At 46.2% G+C, this 12479-nt stretch overlaps 1 long non-coding RNA gene across 1 annotated transcript; it reads left to right on the forward strand.

The window, feature by feature from the left end:
* Positions 1-6260: 6260 nt before the first annotated feature.
* Positions 6261-12275, forward strand: LOC122488061. Its single transcript, XR_006298552.1, has 3 exons — positions 6261-6386; positions 8212-8338; positions 12023-12275. It is a non-coding gene; the product is annotated as an uncharacterized LOC122488061 (long non-coding RNA).
* Positions 12276-12479: the final 204 nt, after the last annotated feature.

Raw genomic sequence — 12479 nt, forward strand, 5'->3', positions numbered from 1 at the left:
GTATGAATTGTATATTCCCTCCATATTTCATCACACCAGGGCAATCAGCTGAGCTAGGAATGCACAGCAGCCGCCAAATTAAGAATGCCTTAGCTGCTCCGAGGGATACTATTTTTCACGTATGGCATCGATTACTAGGAGTCTGTGGGACAATTAGGAGTATTTGTGCAATCTTACAGAGCTGTGACTGCTTACGTGAGCTGCTTTGCTCGACCTGTCTTACTCCAAAGCCCTCTAGGATGTGAGTTCAGGTGTATTCACCCCGTCGCACGGCAGGACCGAACGAGGCTACAGCCTTGGGCGTTGGGCTAGCCTGTGACTCTCTGCCCAGGTGTACGTCACTGTCACCTGTGGAACTTCTTGAACACCACCTGTTGCCCGGGCTCCTCCCAGGACCGATTAAATCAAGATCTCTGGGGCGGAGTCCAGGTATCATATTTTTCAGGCTCTCTAGAGGAGTCTCAAAGGGAGCCAGGGCTGGCACCTTCTGGAAAGCCAGAGGGAGGAAGAGGCACAAAAAAGGAAAGGTAAGAGGAGAGCATTCCTTTCTGCTTTCTGCAAGCTCCCAGTTTGCCTTCAGCCAATAGTGCTGCTCAAACTTTAATACGTACGTAGACCACCTGGGGGTCTGGCTGAAATGCAGATTCTGATTCAGGGCTTGAGATTCCGCATTTCTAGTGAACCACCAGACGGTACAGGGGTGGCTGGGTGGCAGGCCACCCTTGGAGTAGCAACGATCCAGAGTTGCCAAGTCCAGTAAGCTGACCATGAGCCACCTGTGGCTACCGGGCAGGTGAAACGTGGCCAGTCCACGTTGCAATGTGCTGTAAGTACAAAATAAACACAAGTTGGAAGCTTTATTACAAAAAAAGAATGTAAAATATGTCAGTAGTAACTTTTGTAGTGATTACATGTTGAAATGACAATACCTTAAATATAGTGGGTTAAATTAAATGTATTATGAGATTAATTTTACCTGTTTCTTCTCATTTTTAAATTTATTTTAATGTTTATTCATTTTTGAGAGAGAGAGAGAGAGAGCAGGGGAGGGGCAGAGAGAGAGGGAGGCACAGCACCTGAAGCAGGCTCCAGGTTCCAAGCTGTCGGCATAGAGCCCAATGCGGGGCTTGAACTCACAAGCTGTGAGATCATGACCTGAGCCGAAGTCGGATGTTTAACCCACAGAGCCACCCAGGCACCTTTCTTCTTACTTAAAAAAAAAAAAAAATGTAACTACTAGGTCCGGGCGCCTGGGTGGCTCGGTCAGTTAGGCATCTGACTTGGGCTCAGGTCATGATATCACGGTTCATGGGTTCAAGCCCTGCATCAGGCTCTGTGCTGACACCTCAGAGCCTGGAGCCTGCTTTGGATTCTGTGCCTCCCTCTCTCTCTGTCCCTCCCCACTTGCACTCTGTCTCTCTCTCAAAAATAAATAAACATTAAAAAAAATTTTAATGTAATCACTAGGAAATTTAAAATTCCTTACTAATTGCATCATATTTCTTTTGGACAGTGTTGGTCTAGAATACTGTTCACAGCAACTGCGCGGTGGTGAGAGTATTTAAAGGGGCCTGGATGTGAACGCAGTTGTGGGTGGCTGGTTTCCTGCTTGGAACACAGACTGTCACTCACTGGGTGCTCACCGAGAGCTCTCACTGTTCTAAGTGCTTTGTAGGAATTCACTCACAACAGCCGGTGAGATAAGTGTTACTATAATTTCCACTTAACAGATTGGGGACTTTGAGTCAGAGATAGAATAAGCAACTTGCCTACACTCAGCAAGTGTAGTGAGTTTTAGAAGCCCCTGCTGTAGACCCTGTCTACCTATGTACGTCCTTCCTCCACAGAGCAAACTGACCAGGGGGCCAAGAGGATGTGCCTCCTGGAACTCATACTCCCATCCCTATTCTAGAACATGCTCTGGCTACCCAGAATCTCGGAGTTCCCTGCCCACAGAGTTAGAAGGTAATTTGCAAGGCCTATGTGGATCTCTTCCCTGGATCCATCCTCCTAAGGTTGGATTGTTCCTGACGGATCTGGGTTGTGGCTGAGGTCAGCCTTTTGCAGGGGGCAGGAGGCATGGATAGAGCTGCACTGCAAGATGGAACCAGGGTTGGAAAGAGAGGTAGGGCAGGCTGGGTGATGGGGGTTTCCAGTCGTGCTGCTGCTCTGGACCCCACTAATGTCAGGAGCAGGCCTAGTGCCCAGATCTACAGGCTGAGGGGCTGACATAGCTGAAGATGGTTGGCTTCCGAGACTTTGCAGGTGACTCTGGGCCTGGAGACTCACCCTCACATACAACGGCCACAAGGAAAGCCTTACTACGGCCGTGATTAGAGGCCAGCGGTGACCCTCAGAAGTCCTGTTTCTGCCTTGGTATACAAGCCAACGTGGACTCTGACGGTGGCAGTTTCCATGCCTGCCCCTTCCCATTTTCTCCTCAAATTCAAAATGGCCCCCCTTATGGACAGCAGCCCTTTTGTTCCAGAAAGCAAAAAATAAATAAATAAATACATACATACATAAATACATAAATAAAAATAAGAGCCTCACTGTCGAAATCACAGTGCTGGAATGTATTTCAATAGTTTAGTACTACCAGAGGGAAAAACAAAACAAAACAAAACAAAACACCCTGAGCTTTGATAGAGAGTTCATTCTTGTAGGTGCAAAAGGGAAGAACGAGAATATCTTTGCATTTTTCTTTCTGTAACATACAGAGGGTGGTTATATGTACCCCTGAATCTTTTGTGCTGAGTGCCATTAGAGCCTTCTCAAGTCTTACAAAGGAAGATTCTGGAAAACAGAGCACTGTGGACCCCTACCCTTGCAGGGCCCGTGGCAAGAGACTTTTCAGGGCTCCAGTCCTTGCTGTGAAACATTGTTTTCTTTTGTCTGCCTTCCAGGCGGTTCTTTCCTGGGCATTAGATGGGAATTCAGTGATCAACATCAGGAGAACCCCTCGCCATAGGCGGCTTTGTTAGCAACATGCAAATATTCCCCTTATCCAGAAGCCTATCCTCAGCCTCCTTCTGACGCTTCCTTTCTTGCCGGATTATCTTTTGAACTGCACGTAAGATAAATTCTTAATATTCCGCTTAACAGCATCTAAAATAAATTCTTGGCTTTCCTTCACTGGGGAGAGGAAGAAGAAAACACAGCAGCAGAGCAAGAATCTAAACAGCCTGCAAGGTCAGGCCAGGGTGAAGGAGATAATCCTTATCTCCTCCGAGATCAAAATAAGAGGCAATTAATTCACTTGGCTGTGCAAGGGGCTCTGGGTAGACGTTGAAAGAACTCGCAGATAATGAGGATTTCTGAACTGGGGAATGAATTACCTGGGTGGGATAGAATCTTCTTCCCTGGAGGTACTTAGGAGCTGGAGCAAGAGCCAGGCGGTACGTAAGTGCCGATCGGCTTGCGTGGACGGAGAAGAATTAGCCTTGTGTCTGCTCAGGAGGACGATGAGGGCAGCTAGCTGAATAAAATCCGTCTCTCCCCTCCCTTCTAGGTCTTCTCAGGCAATTCACATAAACCAGGCCAGCTGTGATAAATACCTTGCGTTGTAGATTTCTAAAACGCTTTCATGTTTTCCGTTGGTTCTTACAGTGGCTGCTCCACGAGGTAGCTGGAAAACGCTTGTATTGTGGCCATGGGGAGGGGACAGCAGAGTGTGGGGAGCTGCTCCCCCTCGCACAGCTGGTTAGCACCAGGGCCGGGACTACCACTGGGCTCCGGATGCGTTGCTCTTTTCCACTGAAGGTTGAACACTGAATCTGGTGAAGTATTAGGGGTGGTGGGGATTCCGCCATAGCTTACATGGCATTTCTGAAAATCTTCCAAGTGTTTAAAAATGAAAATAATATGGACTTCTCACCTTACCGCCTTGTTAATGTTTGGCTGGAGGGTGGGATGGCTTGAGCGTTATTAGAATTGACACGAACCACAGATGCCGCTACATTGAAAAAAACAAGGTGGGGGCGGGGGGGTTGCTGTCCTCTGCCCAATTGCACGGTCTGCTTCCCTGTGAGGCTTTGTCCCAGGGGCTTGACGCCAAACCAGAAAACTCTGGGGAACAGCATTGCTGCAAAGAGCCCAGTCTCACTCCAGGCAGATAAACCAGATGATTTGGTTACGGCTTCATCGGCCTGACTCAGTCCTGCATGGCTGCTTTCCTTAAGAAATCGAGAGTAAAACTGAATTTTAAAAAATAATGAAAACCACTCTATATCTCTCCTATGGATCTGAAGTCAAAGAAGGGTGGAGCTGAGTTTCTGTGTTCAGAGGGTTTTTCCAGGGAAGTGACAGGTGGGGTGTAGACCTAACGTGGAATCCTGGAAATGGGCTGGCTGCAAGTATTCACCTTCGAATCAATTGCAAATGCCTTTCTGGCTGCCCACCACCTCCGACCGCAGCCCTCACCTAGTCTCGTTTTAAGGTACAGGCTTGTTACAAAAACGTCACACGGAGATCAGCAATGTCTGTGAAAATCAGAAAAATAAACATTTGATATTCCATTTGTAAACATGTATTTGTAAACATGAAAAAAACAAAGACCTTTTTTTTTTAATTTTTTTTTCAACGTTTATTTATTTTTGGGACAGAGAGAGACAGAGCATGGACGGGGGAGGGGCAGAGAGAGAGGGAGACACAGAATCGGAAACAGGCTCCAGGCTCTGAGCCATCAGCCCAGAGCCTGACGCGGGGCTCGAACCCACGGACCGCGAGATCGTGACCTGGCTGAAGTCGGACGCTTAACCGACTGCGCCACCCAGGCGCCCCAACAAAAACCTTTTTTAATACTTCTATAGGAAATACCACTCTGGAACTTGAGAAGAAGGGGTTAGATTTTTCTGCTTTAAATTTTGGCTACGTATATTATATATATTATATATATATGTATATGTGTGTGTCTACATATATTATATATATAATATACACACACATACATAGATACATATACACATACACACACACCTATGTAGACACGCACATATTTGCGTGTGTGTATGAATCCCTTAGACACACACCCTCTTCCAGATAAATCATCCAAATCTGTATTTGCCTGTGTGCAAACATACCATATAGATCCAACACACACACACACACACACACACACACACACCAGGACCCACAGAACTGAGATCCAACAATATTTGTTTTGTTTTGTTATCCACTGATGATGGCACCTTTAATCTTACCCTTTTGTAACAGAAGGTCTGGGGCTCCTGGCTATGACACTGAACAGTGTTTTCTTCCCTTAAGTTTATTTATTGCGGGGGGAGGAGGGGCAGAGAGAGAGAGGGAGACAGTGAATCCCAAGCAGGCTCCACGCTGTCAGCGCCGAGCCCCACACGGGACTTGATCCCATGAACCGTGAGATCATGACCTGAGCTGAAACCAAGAGTCTGATGCTTAACCAACTGAACCACCCAGGCGCCCCACCAAACAAGTTTTTTTTTTTTTTTTAATCTGAGAAAGGAAGGAAGGAAGAAAGGAGGAGTTTTAGCAGAATTAGTTGGGTGGTAGAGGCCTCTCGAAAGCACCTTGCCTCTCACAGGTAGCAGAGAAGGAAGAACGAGAAACTGGAGGGGAGACTTTCCTGCTCCCATTTCCTGCACGAAGAAACTCCCTCTTAAAGCGAGTTGGTACAACCCATCTGCAGGGTATATTTGTCTTATCCATCCATTTGGATCCCATTCTTGTTGCAGAAATTATCCTTGAGAGGCAATGGAACAAATGTGCAAAGATGAATATGTTGGGATGCACATTAGTGACAAGCGAGACAATTAAAGACAACGTAACGTCTGTCAAGGCAAGACATTATTTAATGTGTGGTAAATGTATCATGCTATACCCCCACATATCACAATGAACTGCCATTCAAATGGTGATCCATATTCCTTGCCTGGAAAGATAATGAGAAGTGCTATTTAACGAGTGTTGACCGTGTGGCAGGTGTTTTACATATATGGTGTTACTCAATGCTCATAACCAAGTTCAAGGGATGATAATCCTCATTTTAGGATTGGGAAATCCTAAAGGATTAGGATGAGGAAAATGGCCTGAGGTTAAGTAGGACCAAATCACAGATTCAGGAAGCAGTCGGTTAAGATTTAAACTTTACAGCCCACTGTCGAAACATCTTTGCCCATAGCACTTTTTTTTTTTTTTTTAATTTTCGAGATTGAGAGAGAGAGAGAGAGCACAAGCCGGGGAGAGGGGCAGAAGAAGAGAGAGAGAATCTTAAGCAGGCTCCATGCTCAGCGAGGAACCAGATCCACAGCCCTGGGATGATGACCTGCGCTGAAATCGAGAGTCGGATGCTCGACCAAGTGAGCCACCCAGGTGCCTCTCACAGCACCTTTTTGGATGAAATGATTAAGGTAATAAAGGGACTCCATTTACACAAGCCCATATACAGAAACAGGAAAGCAGGAGAGTTGGAGAAATCACCCAATGGGTGAGACCTACAGGCTTTGGAATAAGAGTGAGATCAAATCCCAGCTCCCCACATAACCTCGATCAAGTAACTGGACATCTCTAGCACTTCGGTTCTCGTAATTATAAAAGAAAGGCAATGTGGCCCATCTCATGAATTTGTTATAAGATTAAACACTAATTGGGAGCTATAATTGGAGCTTCGAGATGTCCAAAGAGACATCTGGAAAGCTGTTCGCCTATGTACAAACAGAGGTCGTATCACTAAGGAGCAATATTTGGAGGTGGTTTTTATTTTATTTTTTTCTGCGTGTCTTCGTATCGTTTTCAAGACAGGAAATCCAGGGAAGCTTTTGTTTGTTTGTTTGTTTTGGAAAATAATAATCAGGTGGCAAAGAATGGGGGTGAGGAGGAAAAGGGAGAGAAGATGAATTCAGTGAAGGGGATGTGACACCATCCTTGCTAAACTGCTGCCAGGGGAGTTGAGAGCTTGAATCAGAGCGTTCTGCCTCACGAATGAGCATAATGTGCATTTTCATCAGCTCAAAGAACATTCGGTAGGAGTCACACAGGTCTGATTGTAGAGGAGGACTTTTGCTAGGGCTGCTGTTCCCAGGCCTGGCCCATGTCTCTGTGCCCTTGGCCAGATTCCTGACTTCTCCAGAAGCTCTGCTCTTTCCTCTGGGAAGGAAAGCAGTCTGAAAAAGGAATCGTGTGAAGATACAAGGGATTCGTCAAGTTATGGGAGTCCTCTCTAAGTCATTATATTAATTAAAAAAAAAAAAAAAAGAGGGGCACCTGGGTGGCTCAGTCGGTTAAGCGTCTGACTCCGTTTCCGCTCTGGTCATGATCTCAGGGTTAGTGGGTTCAAGCCCCACCCTGTGAGTGCAGAGCCTGCTTAGGATTCTCTCTCTCCCTCTCTCTCTCGGCCCTTCCCCTGCTAGGGTTCTGTCTCTCTCCCTCAAAATAAATAAATAAAATTAAAAAAAAAAAAAAGAATTCAGTGGAACTCTTGGCCTCTGAGGGAGAGACTATATTTGTCTAACCACTCAAAGTTAATTTAGATTTGTACCCAACTCTTAGAATTATACATACATTTTTAAAAATCTTTTTTTAATGTTTATTCATTTTTGAGAGAGACAGAGTGTGAGTGGGGGAGGGGCAAAGAGAGAGGGAGACACAGAATCCGAAGCGGGCTCCAGGCTCTGAGCTGTCAGCACAGGACCCAATGCGGGGCTCGAACCCGTGAACCGCGAGATCATGACCTGAGCCGACGTTGGATGTTTACCCAACTGAGCCACCCAGGAGGCCCAGAACTATACATACATTTTGATCTAGCAATTCTACTTTTAAGAATTTACCCCAAGGAAATAAGCCTAAGTGTACAAAATGTGTAGCTATAGGAATATTCATTATAGTACCCCTTTATAATTGTGAAAATTAAGTCCTGACTACACGTCCAATAGGGGATTGCATAAATTACATAGCTCTGTTCAGTGTAAAACATAGGCCCCTCTCAAAGTGCTGTTGTAGGAGTATATTTATTGTCATGGTGAAACGTTCACAATATGATATTAAGTAAAAAAAGCCAGGCCCAAAACAAGGTATTCCCAAGATGAAAAAAGGATATTTACACTAAGGCTTTTGAAACATAGCAAACTGTTAGCAATATTTGTTTCTGAACTGTATGAGATTATTTTCTTCTGTTCACTTATTGAATATGTATCATTTTGGGAATAAATAAGTAATGTTATTATAATTTTTTTTAAGGCAAAGGAACCCAAAGTATAGCCACACTGCTCTGCATCACCCTAGGCCACTAGCTTCACGAGGACATGTACCACCCCTGCTTTAGTCTGTCATTATGATGCCAGCACCTGTCACGATGCCTGACATGGTAAAGTTCTTCATATATATGTGTCGAATGAATGAATGAAATGTATGAAGAAACAAAGTGATGGCCACAGGGGGCCCAGGTAGAAGAGAAACTCAAAACAAACTCAACATACAGCTGCTTGACCTCCTCCATGTCATTTGGTAGGTGAGCTCTGTAGGATGAGACCCATTCATCTTTTTTTTTAATGCTTATTTATTTATTTAGAGAGAGTTCACGGGTGAATGGGGGAAGAGCAGAGAGAGAAGGAGAAAGAGAATCCCAAGCAGACTCCGCACTCAGCTCAGAGCCCAACATGGGGCTTGATCTCACGACCATGAGGTCATGACCTGAGCTGAAATCAAGAGTTGGATGCTTAACCGACTAAGCCACCCCGGCTTAATTCATCTTGGAACCCCTCACAGTGCCTTGCATATAGTAGGGGGTGCTCAATAAATGTTGCATGAAAATATAAACAATGGTTTATCTTTTTCCTCCTGGGATCATTTCTGCAGACTTTCCAGTAACATGTAAACGCATGCCCGGTGGCAGGTCATGTGCAAGAACTGTAATAATGGCCATGGCAACAGGAAGCTGTGGCAGTTGGGGTTAGGTTTGTTGTAAAGTAACAGAAAAAAAAACAACAAAGAATGATTTTTTTAAATGAAAAGTTCATTTCTTTCTAATGTTTAAGAGATATAGAGGCAGGCAGCCCAGAGTTAGAAGAGAGTTCTGTGGTGTTAGGGACCCAGCTTTATTCTCTTTTTTGCTCTGCCACAATGGCTTCCATTCCCAAAGTCAACTCATGGTCCAAAATGGCTCCTGGAGCTCCAATCATTTCATCAGAATTCCAGCAAGAAGAAAAGAATAAGAGAAGAGATACCTGCTCCCTCTCCAGAAGTTGCATACATGCCCTCCACTATATCCCATTGACCAGAGCTTTGTCAAGGGAGCCTGATGAATGTAATTTTTATTCTGGGATATCTTGTTCCCAGTTCATGATTGGCGGTTCTCTAACCATGGAAGAAAAGAAAAACTGATATTGGAAAACAACTGGCAGCTTCTGTCACCGAGGTGTCATTGACCATCCTATCACTAGCCAACCAGAGTCTCATCGAATGCATAGCACCTGCAAAGGAAAGTCACCGGGTACTTGGGGCTGCTGTTGACAAACACTGCTCTTTAGTTGCCTTTTAATTACACATTTCCATTTCTAGCACGATCTCTGCCACTGCCACGGGGGTGATCGGGGTCACTGCTTTCTCCCTAGCAGAGCTGGACCATAAACCAGAAGTCAGCATCTTTCCTGCTTCAGCAATTGCTTATGTCCGGCCAATCATGACTGGCTACAGCATTCAAATCATCAGAGAAATCCAGAAGTGCTGTGAGGGAGTCTCATTACATAAATGAGGAAAGAAACAGAGGAGGCTAAAAGTCTCAGAGTTTATCTTTAAGGTATTGGAGTGAGGCCACGGGGCGCTGCCCTTCCTGACATCACCATGGGTCTGGTGGGCCACTAGACGTGAGAGGAGAGAAGAAATGGTTGGCCCTTAGAGCAAAAGACAAGGAAGCGTTCTTTCTTTGTGGAAATGATACGAAGCAGAGAATCATAATCCTCTTAGCAGCTGCCATTTAGTTAGGTGTTGGGCAAGCCCTTTGGTTGCCAACATCCAAGGCAGCCCTTCACGATCCTCACTTCCCAGCGTGCATGGGCTTACATGGTCCCCTTCTGTGTGGAATCAGGATTGACCTGTACGACCAACAGAATGCAGTGGGGGTGGTGACGTGCGACTCCTGGGGCTAAGTGGTAAAAGGTATTGAAACTTCTGCCTTGGTCCTTGGATGGATTGCACTCGGGGAAGCCAGTCACCATGCACTAAAGACACTCTACAAGTCCTGTAGACAGGTCTGTGTGGAGAGGAACCAAGATATCCTGCTAAGCACTAACTTCTCGACCTAACATAGTGAGCAACACTAGATGTGGTTCCTCCAGCTCCTGTCTATCCATCAGATGAACTGCAGCCCAGGCTGCCATTGGGCTGAACTGGATGAGAAGTTCCATCCAGGGGCGTCTGGGTGGCTCAGTCGTTTAAGCATCCACCTTCGGCTCAGGTCATGATTTCATGGGTTCAAGTGGGTTCAAGTCCTATGTCGGGCTCTGTGCTGACAGCTTGGAGCCTGGAGCCTGGAGCCTGTTTCAGATACTGTGTGTGTGTCTCTCTCTCTCTCTCTCTCTCTCTCCCCACTCCCCCACCCATCCTCTGTCTGTTTGTCTCTCTCAAGTGAATAAACTTAAAAACAGTTGATTTTTTAAAAAAGAAATTCCATCCAGAACCATCCAGCTGAGCCACTCCTAAATTCCTGACCCTCAAAAACCATGAGATACTAAGCCACTCTGTTGGGGGGTAATTTGTCATGCGGCAGTAGATAACTAACACATCCTTTATATATAATGTATTTATCACCACAACACTCTGAACTAGGCATTATGACCCCCATTTTAGTGACAGGGAGACCAAGGCCCAGAAAGGTTAGTTTGTTTTCCCCAGTCAGAGCAGCTGGTGAGGCCAAGCTGGCACTCCAGATTAGCTCTGCCCGCACAAAACCTGTGCACTGAACAGCTGCTCGCTGTGCTAGAGACCGTGGGGACCCATCTAGGACTTCCACAATGCCTGGAAACAGAGCTAAATGCTCCCGAATGAACTGAGTGGTCCTGTTACGGTGAGGTTTACCTGCTAACATCTGGGATTACGCAGGCCCAATAGACAGTTGTGGGTCTGTGGCCTAAAATCCACAGCCAGCGTGAAACTCAAGGGCACAGTCATGCTGTGAAACATCAGGCACTGCCTGCCGTGGGAGCCCCATTTAAGCCCTTGGGATGCAGAAATGTTCCTGAAGTCACAGCAGACATTTAAATTTTTTTTTTAACATTTTATTTATTTTTGAGACAGAGAGAGACAGAGCATGAACAGGGGAGGGGCAGAGAGAGAGGGAGACACAGAATCGGAAGCAGGCTGCAGGCTCTGAGCCATCAGCCCAGAGCCCGACGCGGGGCTTGAACTCACGGACCGCGAGATCGTGACCTGAGCTGAAGTCAGCCGCTTAACCGACTGAGCCACCCAGGCGCCCCCACAGCAGACGTTTAAACAGCCTCAGGACAGTTGTCTCGCATGAGGTCTCACTAGATCAAGTTTTAAAGTTTTCTGAATACAGAGGGCCGGGATGGGGTCTCTGGCCAGGAACGTGGAGTGCAATGATCATTTGCCCTTCATTTTTTTCCTATGGTGGGTCAGTTTCCATTTAACAACATGGCTGCCTGCCAGTGTGCTGATGGGGCCAAATTCAGTCTGTGCCTCCTTGTCAGCAAAAGGATGTGAACGTTCCTCTGAAGGCACATCAAGGAATGGGCTTCTGAGCTCCTCGTTTGAACTAACTGGTTCATGTGTGTCTCATTCTGGCCAGAGCCCTCACTGAGAGACCGCCAGTCACTTGATGTCTAGTGGAAACTTCTGGTCCTGCCGTCCTGTTGACTAAGAAGCCCGAGGTCGTGGGTACGAGGTCTGTCCTCATTGCCCAGGCTTCTCTGTTGCACTCCAGACGCAAATCTGCTCTGGCAACCACATAAGCAGTCCAGTAAATGAGGGAGGAAGGTCTCTTTCTGAAGGATGAAATGTCACTTCTAAAACAGAACTCATTCTCTCTTTTCAGCTCTCTCAAACTTTCCGTCCTACGAGTGGTGCCAATATGCCCCTGAGCTCAAAATTTTGGCATCAACATTGACAGTTTCCTCCGTTCGGCCCTTCAAACGGAGCCAGCCATCCAGGCTTCTCAAGTGCGCCTTCAAACTCTCCTAGGATGATTTCTTTCCATTCCTGCTTTGCCTTTGGGTCGTTACATAGTTGGATACCTGGGCCTAAATTCCCCTTCCCTTCAATGGCTCTAAACTACCTACTGCAATGATCCTAAGTTTGTCTACCTTTCAAGACCCTGCATAATTTTCTCCTACCTGATTTTATTTTCCACGGCTCTCAATGCTAATCCGTCTACACAGACATGCACATAGACACATCCACACTCCCGTGGGTGTACACGCCTTCCACCATCACCCACCTTTCCCTCGGGCTGCCTCCTCCTGCACACTTTTGGATGGTCTCTGTAATCCTGG

The sequence above is a fragment of the Prionailurus bengalensis genome, chromosome A2 (genome assembly GCF_016509475.1).
Source record: "Prionailurus bengalensis isolate Pbe53 chromosome A2, Fcat_Pben_1.1_paternal_pri, whole genome shotgun sequence".
Classification (NCBI taxonomy): domain Eukaryota; kingdom Metazoa; phylum Chordata; class Mammalia; order Carnivora; family Felidae; genus Prionailurus; species Prionailurus bengalensis.